Below are 14,513 nucleotides of genomic sequence, written 5' to 3' on the forward strand. Positions count from 1 at the left end.
GAAAAAAACCCAGAAAGCTGGATTTAATACAAAGTAAAAAAGGTAAGCTTCGCACAGTCATTAGCTGTTATTATAAACACCTTCATAGTCAGCTGCAGAGTGGAAACTGAGTATTTACAGTACATTATTAAAAGCAAAGCAGGAAATGTTGTACTCAGAAATATTACTAACAACTTTTTTTCAGCCAGGTGCAGTGGCTGTTGCCTGTAATCCCAGCGCTTTGGGAGGCTGAGGTCGGAGAATCACTTGAGCCAAGGAGTTCAAGACCAGCCTGACCAACATAGGGAGACCCTTTCTCTACAAACAATTTAAAAATTAGCCAAGTGTAGTGGCATATACCTTCTACTCTGGAGGCAGAGGTAGGAGAGTTGCTTGAGCTCAGGAGGTCAAGGCTGCAGTGAGCTGAGATCGCGCCACTGCATTCTAGCCTCGGTGACAGAGCAAGACCCTGTCTCACACATAAAAAAAGAAAAAGTATTTTTTATGGCCGGGCATGGTTGCTCATGCCTATAATCCCAGCACTTTGGGAGGCTGAGAGGGGAGGATCACTTGAGGTCAGGAATTCAAGACCAGCCTGGCCAACACGGCAAAGCCCTGCTCTTGGCTGGGCACAGTGGCTCATGCCTATAATCCTAGCACTTTGGGAGGCAAAGGTGGGTGGATTGCTTAAGCCCAGAAGTTTGAGACCAGCTTGGGCAGTGTGGCGAAACCTCATCCCTACAAAAAATACAAAAACTTAGCTGGGTATGGTGGTGTGTGCCTGTAATCCCAGCTACTTGGGAGGCTGAGGTGGGAGGATCACATGAACCTGGGAGGCAGAGGCTACAGTGAGCTGATTGGGCCACTGCACTCCAGCCTGGACAACAGAGTGAGACCATGCCTCAAAAACAAAACAAAACCCTTCTATTAGGCAGCTTTTGTGTGTGTGTGTCTCGCTGTGTTGCCCAAGCTGGGGTGCAGCTGTGCAACTTTGGCCCACTGCAGCCTCCATCTCCTGGTTCAAGCAATTCTCGTGCCTCAGCGTCCTGAGTAGCTGGGATTACAGGCGTGAGCCACCATGCCTGGACTTTTTTTTTTTTGAAACAGGATCTCACTTTTTTGCTCAGGCTGGAGTGCAATGGCATGATCAAGGCTCACTGCACCCTCAACCTCCCTGGGCTCAATCAGTCCTTCTACCTCAGCCTCCCTAGTAGCTGAGACTACAGGCATGCATATCTTTTTGTAGAGGTGGGGCTTCACCATATTGCCCAGGCTATTATTAGGCATCTTGATGGGCATTTTTATTTGCTTCTTTAGTATAAATTCCTTCAAGTAAAATTGCTACCATCATGTAGTATGCACATTTTTAAGGATTTTGGAACATAATGCCAAATTATGTTTGTACATATTGTTGGAATTTACACTTCCATCATCAATGTAAACTCCTATTTATAAGCTCCAAACAATATATTTTTGTTATTTCAAAATAGAAATAAGAAATCATAAAATTGATATATGTATGTTAATTGTTAAAAAAAAAAAAGAAAGAAAGAAAAATAATCAAGCTGTACCAAAGTGAAAACCAGTAGAGAGTAAAAGCCCTGCTTCTCCCAACCCTACTCCCTAATTTTTTGTCAATATCTTTCTAGGACTTTTTCAGATAATAACGTAGAGATAGATAGATGATAGATGGATTAAAAAAAAAAAGAGCACACACTTGCAAGAAAGTGCAGTAGACACAAAGATATATATATTGGTTTTTTAGAACAAAAATAAAAACATATATGTTATTTCATAACTGCTTTTTACTTTTATTATTATTATTTTATTTTTTGAGACAGAGTCTGGCTTTGTTGCTTAGGCTGGAGTGCACTGGCGCTATCTGGGCTCACTGCAACGTCCACCTCCCGGGCTCAAGTGAGCCTCCTGAGTAGCTGGGACCACAAGCGGATGCCACCACACCTAGTTAATTTTTGTATTTTTAGTAGAAACTGGGTTTTGCCATGTTGGTCAGGCTGGTCTCAAATTCCTGGGCTCAGGAGATCCGCCCACCAATGTATTTACTAAAATAGGCACTTTTTGTCTTTTTAATTGTTGCCAAACAGATAGGTCCAACTAACAAACAAAAGCCCCAGTTCCTCATTTTATTTTGTTTTTTAATTACTACTTTATTCTATATGCATTTGAGAGAGCCAATAAAACTTTGCTGACCAGCGTGAGGGCTGGAGTTGAGGGAGAAGACTGAGAGACAGAAAGACCAGGAGAGGGAACCTGGCCCTGATGCTCATGAATGAATGAATGATCTGCCCAGTATACCCTGGGATGGAGTGGGATAGTTCATTCACATCTACCATGACCTGGCTTTTTTTTTTTTTTATTCTGTAGAATAATTCCTTTTCCCCTAAAGAAAATCATGTACATGGTTTTAAAAGAAAATCAAACATTACTCATGTTTACATAGTAAAAATCAAGTGTCCTTGTCTTAAGACTGCCAGGACCAGGGGCAGTGGCTCATGCCTATAATCCCAGCACTTTGGGAGGCCGAGGTAGGCGGATCACCTGAGGTCAGGAGTTTGAGACCAGCCTGGCCAACATGGCAAAACCCTGTCTCTGTTAAAATACAAAAATTAGCCAAGCGTGGTGGCACATGCCTGTAATCCCAGCTACTCAGGAGGCCGAGGCAGGAGACTCGCTTGAACCCAGGAGGTGGAGGTTGCAGTGAGCCAAGATCACGCCACTGTACTCTAGCCTGGGCGACAGAGCAAGACCCTGCCTCCAAAAAAAAAAAAAAAAAAAGATTGCCAGACTTAGACCCTGTCTTCCCTCCCTCTCTCTAGGTCTAATATTACTACTACTACTAGTAATAACTCACATTTTTTGAGTTACTATGTGCCAGAAACAAAATTTCCTAGACTTAGTAATTCATTCAAATACCCTACAACTTTCTGAATATGAATACGTACTGTTTATGATCCTAATTTTTTCAGATAAGAATATTGTATCACAAAGAAGTTAAATAACTTGCCCGAAGTTGCACAACTTATAAGCAATGGAGCTGGAATTCAAACCCAGATGGTCTGGTTCCCCAGCCTGTTTGCTTAATTTAATCCACATTACCCTAAATTATTTTCATTGTAGTGGGGTGGGAATTTCTGGATTCAAAGAGACAGGGGTCAAAAGGTTTTGCATGATTCCCTATCATAGGTGATACTAAGCAGATCTTATCTACCTGCTCCCTGAGCTGGTGTGATTCCCAAGTGGTTTGCCCACAGCTGCCAACTATCATCATTTCTCCTATGTCTTTCCTGGGTTGTGTAAGCACAGGGATAGTCTCTCTATATAATTATAAACCAAGTAGTCAAAATTCACCTTGAAAGTCATTTCTTTTCAGTTTGTAACTAACTCATTTTTTATTAGCTAATATTCTATTTATTTATTTAACCAATCCTCTGGTGATGGACATTTATATTGTTTCCAAACAATGCTATAGTGAATCTCTTTGGATATAAATCTTCTGCATAAAGGATTTATGCATAAGTAAAAGCTACACCATATTCCTAACAGTGAAATTGTTACATGAAAATTATATGCATTTTAAAATTTAACAGACTGTACTTTTTTTTTTTTTTTTTTGATATGAGGATCTCACTCTGTCACCCAGGCTAGAGTGCAGTGGTGTGAGGCTCACCACAGCCTCGACCTCCCCAGGCTCAGGTGATCCTCCCACCTAAGCCCCCTGAGTAGCTGGGACTACAGGCATGTGCCACTACACCCGGCTAATTTTTTTGTATTTTAATAGATATGGGGTTTTGCCGTGTTGCTCAGGTTGGAACTCCTGGACTCAAACGACCCGCCTGCCTTAGCCTCCCAAAATGCTGGGATTATAGGCATGAGCTACTGTGCCTGGCCCATGTTAAGTTTTAAAGTTAACACTGAGGCAGAGGTATGTGAGGGTAAAATATGTAGAGCCTTGTAGATCACTGAAAAGACTGCATTTTACTCTGTGGTGGGAAACTACTGAAGAATTTCTATTAAAGGAAGATCTTTAAGGGGAAAAAAATGCAGACAAATTATCCTTCTCTCCTTAGTCTCTGCTCCAAAGAGGTTTTGTGAGAACCTGTGGTACAATTTTGGATGTTTAAGATGGGGAGCACTCCTCCAATGATTAGGAGGGACACAAGACAGCAATAAAGATTTTATTACTTTATAGGCCTTGGGGAGCACATGGTGCACTTGGAGGCCACACACCTGGAGGTCAGGGAGCACAGGCAGGGAGAGAAAGAGAGGAGCACATGGGCCAACGCCCTTATTGGGTCCAAGGTGTTATCCAAACAGGTTTCCCATTGGGGAGTTTTAATTGGTGGGTTTAAATCAAGCAGGCACGAGTTCCAGGTCACGCAGTGTCATACCTGCATGGTCAGTGTAGAGTGTGAGGACCATTCAAGTAGGTTGCATGTAGCTGTCCCATAGGGAAGTGGTCACCAGGGAATAACTATAAGGGCAATATCTGGACTGGCCACATTGAGGAATGGAGGTAGGGTGAGGGTGGGGTATAGAACAGGAAACTGCGTCAAGGGTGACTAAGCCCTGTTTCTGGTATTGTAAAGTCAAACACAATCAAAATGGATGCTGAGGCAACACAAAGTTATAAGAATTCACTATAACCAGGTTAGTCAGTAGAGCATTTAGAAGCCCTCTACTTGGTTCTTTCAAATCGAAAAATGAATCAGCGAGTATTTTCTATCCAGAATCACTTTGTAGGTTTGGTGCTTCCGTGGCATGGGCACTGCTGTGTGTGGCTGGATCTGCTCCACAGAGGAGGTAGGGACAACACATTGCCTTATAGGTCTTCAGAATACCTATTATTATTATTAATAATAATTTCACCACTGTGTTTTTCTTTTCTTTTCTTGAGACTGAGTTTCACTCTCGTTGCTCAGGCCCTGGGGAGAATCTTACATTGACCTCAAGTGATCCACCCGCCTTGGCCTCCCAAAGTGCTGGGGTTACAGGTGTGCAGTGGGGTTACAAATCATGCAATGGTGCGATTTTGGCTCACTGCAACCTCCGCCTCCCGGGTTCAAGCGATTCTCCTGCCTCAGCCTCCCGAGTAGCTGGGATTACAGGTATGTGCCACCATGCCCGGCTAATTTTTTGTATTTTTAGTAGAGATGGGGTTTCTCCATGTTGGTCAGGCTGGTCTCAAACTCCCGACCTCAGGTGATCTGCCCACCTTAGCCTCCCAAATTGCTGGGATTACAGGCGTGAGCCACCGCACCCAGCCAAACCACTGTTCTTTAGAACAAGTAAGTACCTGCTTTTGAGTTATCAGTTGAACTACTTTGATTTTGGGCTGAATATTCTTTTAGGTGATATTAATCTAGGCTTTGTTCTTGATTTCCTCTCCCTTATACTCCAGGCAGATAGTCTCTTTACATGTCTCTGTCTTCTTATGTCCTTTTTACGGAACTTGAAGAAAGAAATTGCTTGAAAATGGCAATTCCTGCCTTTCAGGAAAGATTATGCCAAGAATTCAGGAGGGGGAAGAAAAGTCAAGTGGATCTGGAATCGATCCTTGGAGAAATGTGGAATAAGCTCCAAATTTGGTGTCTGTGAAGTAGGGAGCAGGCAGACTGATCCTCAATGCAAGGATCCTAGCCTCTGCAGAGATTTCTGATCCCCCACCCCTGTGTTGCAGGGTGGCCAGACTAGACAGGAACCACATGGCTTCAAAATGAGGATATGAATGGTAACTGATAGCATGGAGATGTTCTAGAAATTTGAGATCTTCCATTTTTTTTAGACACCCCAGAGTCTTTCAGATTTTTGTATGAAAGTAAGTGCTATGGTTTGTGTCCCCTCCAAAACTATGTTGAAACTTAATCCTTGGCCAGGCTCAATGGCTCACGATTGTATTCCTAGCACTTTGGGAGGCTGATGCAGGAGGATCGCTTGAGCCCAGGAGTTGGAGACCAGCCTGGGCAACATGGTGAAATCCTGTTTCTGCAAAAAAATACAAAAATTAGTCAGGTGTGGTGGTGCATGCCTGTAGTCCCAGCTACAGAGACTGAGGTAGGAGGGTTGCTTGAGCCTAGGAGGTCGAGGCCACAGTGAGCCACGATCGCATCACTGCATACTAGCCTGACTGAGAGTGAGACTGTGAGGAAGGAAGGGAGGAAGGAAGGGAGGAAGGGAGGGAGGGAGGAAAAGAGGAAGGGAGGGAGGAAGGGAGAAAGGGAGGGAGGAAGGGAGGGAGGAAGGACCAGGCAGGCAGACAGGCCACGCATAGTGGCTCATACCTGTAACCCCAGCACTTTGGGAAGCCAAGGCGGGTGGATCACTTGAGGTCAGTGTAAGATTCTCCCCCGGGCCTGAAAGCTTAAGGAGATGAATAACTCCTCCCTTCTCAGGCCCAGTCTTAAGGCGCAAGGCTACTTGTGCCAGCAGCAGCATGTGCCAGGAAAATAGCAGAAGCAGAAAGAGAGCCAGCCGGAAGACACGTACCCATGAAGATCTGAAGATCGAGAGAGAGGTCATCCGGGTACAATGTAGCAGTTATGTCAGACTAGGACACTTCTTGTTTACAGGAGACTATAAAACCTTTCCCCCTCCTCACTTGGGGCTGACGCCATTTTAGACCTCAGCCCACCTGCACCCAGGCGCTCATTAAAACGGCATGCTGTTTCACACCGCCTCGTGTTGTCTATTGGCAGGCTTTCAGGGTTCAAACCGATAAAAGAACCTTACATCTGGAGCCAAAACCCGGGAAGAGCTCAGGTCTGCGTCCCCCACGGACCTACCCCTCCACCCTGGAGAGCAGGCCACAGCAGCCGGACAAAGGAAGCTCCTCAGCCTCCAGTCGCCTCTCTGTGCATGCACATCGGTCACTGGTCTCGACTAATGGTAAGTTTCTCCGGGAGCCCAGTTAACAGGGAAAAATTCGCATGGCCTCTCGGTTTCTTCGGTCCGAAAATCCAACGTTGGTCCAAGAAGGCTCTGGCGTGTGCCAGGCACTCACTGATCATCTGGTCTTAGGGGGACGCCTCTAAGCCATTTGATCCCGTTCCGGGAACGAAAAAGGCAGCGGTGACGGTTGCTCCTTTTATGGTCTCCCTCCGGCTGCCCAGGACGGTCTCCTTTTTCCCTGTTCTCCTGAGCCTACCCTCTGTTATAGGAAACTCCTGGTCTTCCATTCCAAAAAACAGTACTCTAGGCTGCCTCATAAAAAACCTGCAAACCTTAGGCCTCAGGCAAAATATCCACCCTAAGCGCCTTGTCTTTTTTTTTTTTTTTTTTTTTGCAATACAGCCTGGCAGCAGTACAAATTAAATAACAGGTCCAAATAGCCCGTAAATAGAACATTCAACCTTACAATTTTAACTGATTTAAGTAATTACTGCCGACGACTGGAGAAATGGGAAGAAATTCCTTATGTCCAGGCCTTTTTGCACTCAGATCACAACCCGACCTCTGCGGTTCTTGCTCAACTGTTCAAATCCTCCTCCTTCATTCCCATGGCCTTTCTTCTCCCAAGCCTACCTCTTTTTCCTCGTTTAATCCAGCTGACTGCTGTCCACCCCTCCCAGCCCCTCCCAGCCCCTCCCAGCCCCTACCTTTTCCTCTCAACTGTCTTCTTTAACCCCGAAAGCCTCCTCATTGTCTTATCAGTTGCCATCTTCCCAGCCGCCATCTTCCCAGTCAGCTGTATCCACTTCTTTTCCTACACCATCCCCCCTCAGGACAATTCTAGTATTGCTTGTACCTATTCTCGTCCTGAGGCTTGTAAACCCATCCCGCCACCTTACGCCCCTATCTATCCTCCACTGCCTGTTAACACAACCCCCTTCTCCCTTCAAACCCTCAGCAGGAACCACTATCTTAAACCTTCGGTTCATCTCCCAATCCACCCCGATATTCGGCGCAAGCTTCAGAAGCTTGATGACGGCCCTCAGACCCCACAAAGAGATCTTAATTTAGCCATCAAAGTCTTTAACAATCGTGATGAGAAAAGTAAAAGGCAAAAACCGGCAGAGTTTCAAATGCTTGCCTCCGCCATCAGGAGCCCTGCAGGCCCACGGGGCCGCAGCTCCGCACGGAAGCCTCCTAACACTCCACCTCCACCTGGTGCCTGTTTCAAGTGCGGCAATGAAGGCCACTGGTCCAGACAATGCCCAAACCCAGGTAAGCCCACCAGGCCGTGCCCCCTCTGCGGAGGACCCCACTGGAAGTCGGACTGTGAGCAGCCCCTGCGAGGACCGCCCCCATCCCTTCCTGAGCTGGCCTACTTGGATCTCATTGGCCTTGCTGCTGAAGACTGACGGTGCCCTGGAACGGATGCCCCAGCAACTACCATCGCTTCATCCAAACCAAGGGTAACCCTGATGGTGGCAGGTAGGCCAGTATTTCTTTTTTAATTAATCCTGGGCAACCTACTCTGCTTTACCTAATTTTTCAGGACCCACCCAATCCTCCCACGTCTCTGTTGTGGAAATTGACCGACAAGTCTCCAAGCCCCGAGCCACCCCTCCACTTTTCTGCTCCCTGCACACTTTTTCCTTCACTCACTCTTTCTTAGTCCTGCCCTCATGCCCAACTCCTCTCCTAGGCAGAAATATCCTTTCAAAACTCCACACTACTCTCCACTTCCACATTCCCCACAGTACCCAATGCATCCACCCAGACCCCTCCAGTACTTCTAGCTTTCTTCTACTCTTTCAACCTCCCACCCTAAAACGTGCAGCCTTTCTTTGTCCTCCATCCATAGTTAACCCTGCTGTTTGGGATACTTCCACACCCTCAGTCGCAGAACACCACACCCCCATCCGCATTACCCTTAAAGAGCCCACCCAGTTCCTATCACAGAAGCAGTATCCCATCCCCCAAGCAGCTCTCATAGGCCTACAGCCTATCATTTCTCACCTCCTTGCCAGTCACCTACTCCGCCCAACAGACTCTCCTTTTAACACACCAATTCTACCTGTTAAAAAGCCAAATGGAACTTATCGCTTAGTCCAGGACCTCAGGCTCATTAACCAAGCTGTACTCCCAGCATGTCGAACCCGTATACTTTACTTTCCACAATTCCCTCCAATACTACCCATTTTTCTGTTCTAAACCTAAAGGATGCTTTTTTTTTCACAATTCCTTTACACCCTAATTCCCAAAACCTCTTTGCCTTTGTGTGGGAAAACCCCGACACCCACCTTTCACGTCAGCTCACCTGGTGCATACTACCTCAAGGTTTCAGAGACAGCCCCCAACTTTTTGGACAGGCCCTTGCTCGCAACCTCTGTACCTTATTTCTAAAACAGTCCACTCTCCTTCAATATGTTAATAATCTACTCCTGTGTAGCCCCTCTCAAAGAGACTGCAACGCCCATACCATCTCTTTTAAACTTCTTGGCAGAACGGGGGTATCAGGTCTCCCCTTAAAAAGCACAAATATACACCCCCTCAAGTCACCTATCTAGGCCTAGCTCTTACCCCGCGAACCTGAGGGCTCACAACCGACCGCGTATCCCTCCTCCAGTCCCTCCTGCCTCCACAAACTAAGCAAGAAATTCTCTCTTTTCTAGGACTAATGGGATACTTCAGGCTCTAGGTTCCCTCCTTCGCTCTACTTGCCAAATCGTTATACCAAACTGCTAAAGGCCCTCTCCGTGAGCCTTTAAAACCTACACAGCCTATTACCCAACCTTTCTGTCTACTCCAAAAAGCTCTCATCTCAGCCCCCGTCCTCAGTCTCTAGACCTCACCAAACCTCTCTCCCTCTATACTGACAAATGGCGTAGAGTTGCACTAGGTGTTCTAACCCAGTCTAAGGGATCCACCCTCCAGGTTGTTGCCTACCTCTCTAAACAGCTTGAAGCCACAGTTCTAGGATGGCCTGCCTGCCTGCCTCCAAGCATTGGCGGCAGCTGCTGTCCTCACCCTTGAAAGCCTAAAACTATCTCTCCATGCCAACCTAACAGTTTATTCAACCCATAACATCAAAGACAGGCTAGCTCACCGCAGTGTACTAAGTCTCACCTCTGCCCCACGGCTCCTCCAACTGTATGCTCTGTTCATAGAAACCCCCCAAATCCCATGCGAACCAGCTCCCGTCTAAACCCGGCCATGCTCTTACCTAAAGCTACGACCGCCCAAGACCCTACACATATCTGTGTGAACACTGTTCAAACCTTTCTTATACCTTTTCCAAACCTAACCAACCCCTTCCAGATGCCTCCTTTACTTGGTTTGTAGATGGTAGCTTCTTCCTACATCAAGGACGCTGGCATGCTGGCTATGCTATAGTGTCACCTCTCCACACTACTGAAGCCAATCTGCTCTCCCTAGGCACCACCTCCCAAAAAGCTGAACTCATCGCCCTCACTCGAGCTCTCACTGTAGCAGCCAGACAACAGATCAACATATATGCAAATCTTGGCCGGGCGCTGTGGCTCACACCTGTAATCCCAGCACTTTGGGAGGCCAAGGCGGGCAGATCACAAGGTCAGGAGATCAAGACCACCCTGGCTAACATGGTGAAACCCTGTCTCCACTAAAAATACAAAAATTAGCTGGGCGTGGTAGTGCGCGCCTGTAGTCCCATCCCAGCTACTTGGCATGCTGAGGCAGTAGGATCGCTTGAACCCAGGAGGCGGAGGTTGCAGTGAGCCGAGATTGCAACATTGCACCCCAGCCTGGGCGACAGAGCGAGACTCCATCTCAAACAAACAAACAAAAAAAGCATATATGCAAATCCTCGTTATGCATTCCACATAGCGCACTCACACTTGTCCATCTGGAAAGAATGGGGTTTCCTAACTGCAAAAAAACACTCCTGTCATAAATGGCTCTCTCACCAGCAAACTCCTTCAAGCTGCCATGCTCCTGCAGAAAGTTGCCATCTTTCATTGCAGAGGCCACCAAACCCCATACAATCCTATAATAGCTGGAAATGCGCTAGCAGATCAGGTAGCCAAAGAAGTAGCTCTACAACCCGTGCAAGACCAGTTTCTGTCCCTGTCCCTGTTCTCTCCTCTTTACTCCTCAGAAGAAAAGGAGGACTTCTGAGCCCCCAACCTTCAAAAGCAAGGACCATGGTATGTCAAGGAAAGGTACTTCATTCTTCCTCACTCTCAAACAATCTTTATCCAAAGCCTCCACAACTCTTTCCATGTTGGTTACAAACCTCTCTTGCAACTTCTCCGTCCTATTCTCACTTTCCTCATCTTTCCAGTTGGTTCAAGAAATTACTCAGTCCTGCTCTATCTGCCACTCAACGTCACCCCAGGGCTCCCTCCGGCCACTGCCTTTTCCTACCCACCAAGCCCAGGGCCAGTTGCCCGGGCAAGATTGGCAAGTAGACTTCACTCACATGCCGCCTAATAAACGGCTCTGCTATATTCTAGTCTTTGTACTTTCTCCGGGTGGGTAAAAGTGTTCCCAACAACTTCAGAAGGTGCAAATATCCTCACACAAACTCTCATCATGCATAAAATTCCCCGTTTTGGACTCCCAACATCCATCCAGTCCAATAACAGGCCTGCCTTCATCAGCCAAATTACCCAAGGCATCTCTATATCCTTAGGAATAAAGTGGGTTCTCCACACACCCTACAGGCCTCAATCTTCAGGCAAAGTTAAAAAAAATTAACTCTGTCCTTAAAGCCCAACTCATCAAGCTGGCTCTAGAAACCTGCCAGCTGTGGACAAAAAATCTCCCTTTTGCCCTGATAAGACTCCACACACCACCAAAGTCATTCTCTTTTTATAGCCCCTTTGAAATCATGTATGGCCAAACTTTTGTCTTGGGGCCTCCACTCTTACCAGACTCTGAGCCACTCAGGAATTACCTCCCCTCCTTAGTCCAGACACGGTCTTTCATTCGTGAAGCAGCAAATGAGGCCATGCCTCTCCCTGTTGGCACTACCTTGTCCTCTCAACATAACTGTCTTGCAGGCACAGATGTGTTTATCTGTCAATCTGACCTTCATCAAAAGCTACAGCCGAAGAGGAGAGGCCCCTACACTGTGATACTCAGCACACCAACTGCAGTGAGAGTCCAAGGACTCCCCCACTGGGTCCATCACACCAGGGTCAAGCTCACCCCGCAAGGGTACTCCTTCCTCCAAAACATTAACAGCTGGTAACACCCTCAGAGTCCTTGTATATAATAACCTAAACAAAGAAAAACAATCCTTAAAGGTAGGAGGAAGCCAAAAATGACAAGGGAACAAATGGCCTCCGCAACAGATCATCGAATATTATGGTCCTGCCACTTGGGCTGAGAAGGGTTCATGGGGTTATCACACTCCTATATATGCTAAATAGAATAATTAGACTACAGGCTGTTCTAGAAATACCAAACCGCCTCAGCCCTGGAAATGCTCATGCAACAACAAAACCAAATGTGCACGGCAATTTATTAAAACGGGCTAGCACTAAACTACTTATTAGCAGATCACAAGGTCAGGAGATCAAGACCACCCTGGCCAACATGGTGGAACCCCGTCTCCACTAAAAATACAAAAACTCCAGAGAGTGGAGTCTGTGGTAAATTTAATATCTCTAATTGCTGTCTTAACATAGACGATAATAGAAAAGCGGTTCTAGAAATCGCTTCAAACATCAGAAAAGTAGCCCATGTACCAGTCCAAACCTGGAAGGGATGAGACCCAACAAACCTTCTAGGAGGGTGGTTCTCTCATTTAGGAGGATTTAAAGCGCTGGTAGGGACAGTAATCTTCATCATTGGGCTCCTTCTGTTTCTCCCCTGTGTTATCCCACTGATAATAAAAGCTAAAAGCCATTAAAACTCTTGTTGAAAGTACAGTTAACCGCCAGACAATCCAGACGATGCTCCTGCTACAACGACATGATGGATAACAACCCGTCTCTCAAGAATACCCCAAAAATTAGGTTTTTCTTTTTCCAAGGTGCCCACTCCACCCCTATGTCACACCTGAAGTAGTTATTGAGAAAGTCGTCCCTTTTCCCTTTTCTATAACCAAATAGGAATGTAAGATTCTCCGTGGGGCTGAAAGCGTAAGGAGATGAATGACTCCTCCCTTCTCAGGCCCAGTCCCAAGGTGCAAGGCTACTTGTGCCAGCAGCGTGCGCCAGCAAGGTAGCAGAAGCAGGAAGAAAGCCGGCAGGAAGACACGTACCCCTGAAGATCCAGAAAGAGGCCATCTGTGTACAACGTAGCAGTAACGTCAGACTAGGACACTTCCTGTTTACAGGAGACTATAAAACCTCACCTCAGGATGACGCCATTTTAGGCCTCAGCCTGCCTGCACCCAGGCGCTCATTAAAACAGCATGTTGCTCCACACCGCCTTGTGTTGTCTATTGGCTTACTTTCAGGGTTCGAACCAATGCAAGAACCTTACGGTCAGGAGTTCGACACCAGCCTAGCCAATATGGTGAAACCCCATCTCTACCAAAAATATAAAAAATTATACAGTAGCCTGTATTCCCAGCTACTGGGGAGGCTGAGGTGGGAGAATCGCTTGAACCTGGGAGGCGGAGGTTGCAGTGACCCGAGATCGCACCACTGCATTCCAGCCTGGGCAACAGTGAGGTCCTGTTCTCAAAAAAAAAAAAAAAAAAAGAAACAAAAAAAGGAAAGGAAAGAAAGAGAGAGAAAGAAAGAGAGAGAGAAAGAAAAAAAAGTCCTCAATGTGGCAGTATTGGCAGTATTTAGAGGTGGGGCCTTTAAGAGATGATTGGATCATGAGAGCTCTGCCCTCGTGAATGGATTAGTTCATTCACAGATTAATGGATTATCATGGGAAGGGACCTAGTGGCTTTATAAGAAGAGATCATGGCAATGGTGCACGACTGTTCTCCCAGCTACTTGGGAGGCTGAGGTGGGAGCATTGCTTGAGCCCAGAGATTGGAGGCCGCAGTGAGCTATAATCACACCACTGCACTTCGGCCTGTGCAAGAGAGTGAGACCCTGTCTCTAGAGAAAGAATAGAAAAAAAAATCACCAATTGGCAACCACCATAATAATAATAAATGATTCAGACAGGAATCACCAATAAATCCTGAAATTTGTGGATATAAATTGGATGAGGAACAGGAGATTTATGTAGTCTAAAGTATCACAAAAATAATCATTTATTATTAATAGTACAAAATACTGTTTCACTTACAGTGATGAAAAAAGAGAGACATTATCTAAACCAATGGATAAAAGTTAACGTCACAGCTGGGTGCGGTGGCTCATGCCTGTAATCCCAGCAGTTTGGGAGGCTGAGGTGGGGAGATCACCTGAGGTCAGGAGTTCGAGACCAGCCTGGCCAACATGGTGAAACCCCGTCTCTACTAAAAATACAAAAATTAGCCAGGCTTGGCGGCAGGTGCCTGTAATCCCAGCTACTCATGCCACTGAGGCAGGAGAATCACTTGAACCCCAGAGGCAGAGGTTGCAATGAGCCAAGATCATGCCATTGCACTCCAGCCTGGGCAATAAGAGCGAGACTCAGTCTCAAAAAAAAAAAAAAAAAAAATTTAACCGTAATGGGACAAATCACTATGTGCT

The 14,513-nt window shown here is 46.4% G+C and overlaps 1 long non-coding RNA gene across 1 annotated transcript; it reads left to right on the plus strand.

The window, feature by feature from the left end:
* The first annotated feature begins 6,639 nt into the window (after positions 1-6,639).
* On the plus strand, positions 6,640-13,296 carry LOC129523716 (uncharacterized). Its single transcript, XR_010134517.1, has 3 exons — positions 6,640-6,882; positions 7,844-8,370; positions 13,042-13,296. It is a non-coding gene; the product is annotated as an uncharacterized lncRNA (long non-coding RNA).
* Positions 13,297-14,513: the final 1,217 nt, after the last annotated feature.

Source organism: Gorilla gorilla, chromosome 6 (assembly GCF_029281585.2).
Source record: "Gorilla gorilla gorilla isolate KB3781 chromosome 6, NHGRI_mGorGor1-v2.1_pri, whole genome shotgun sequence".
In the NCBI taxonomy this organism is placed as follows: Eukaryota; Metazoa; Chordata; class Mammalia; order Primates; family Hominidae; genus Gorilla; species Gorilla gorilla.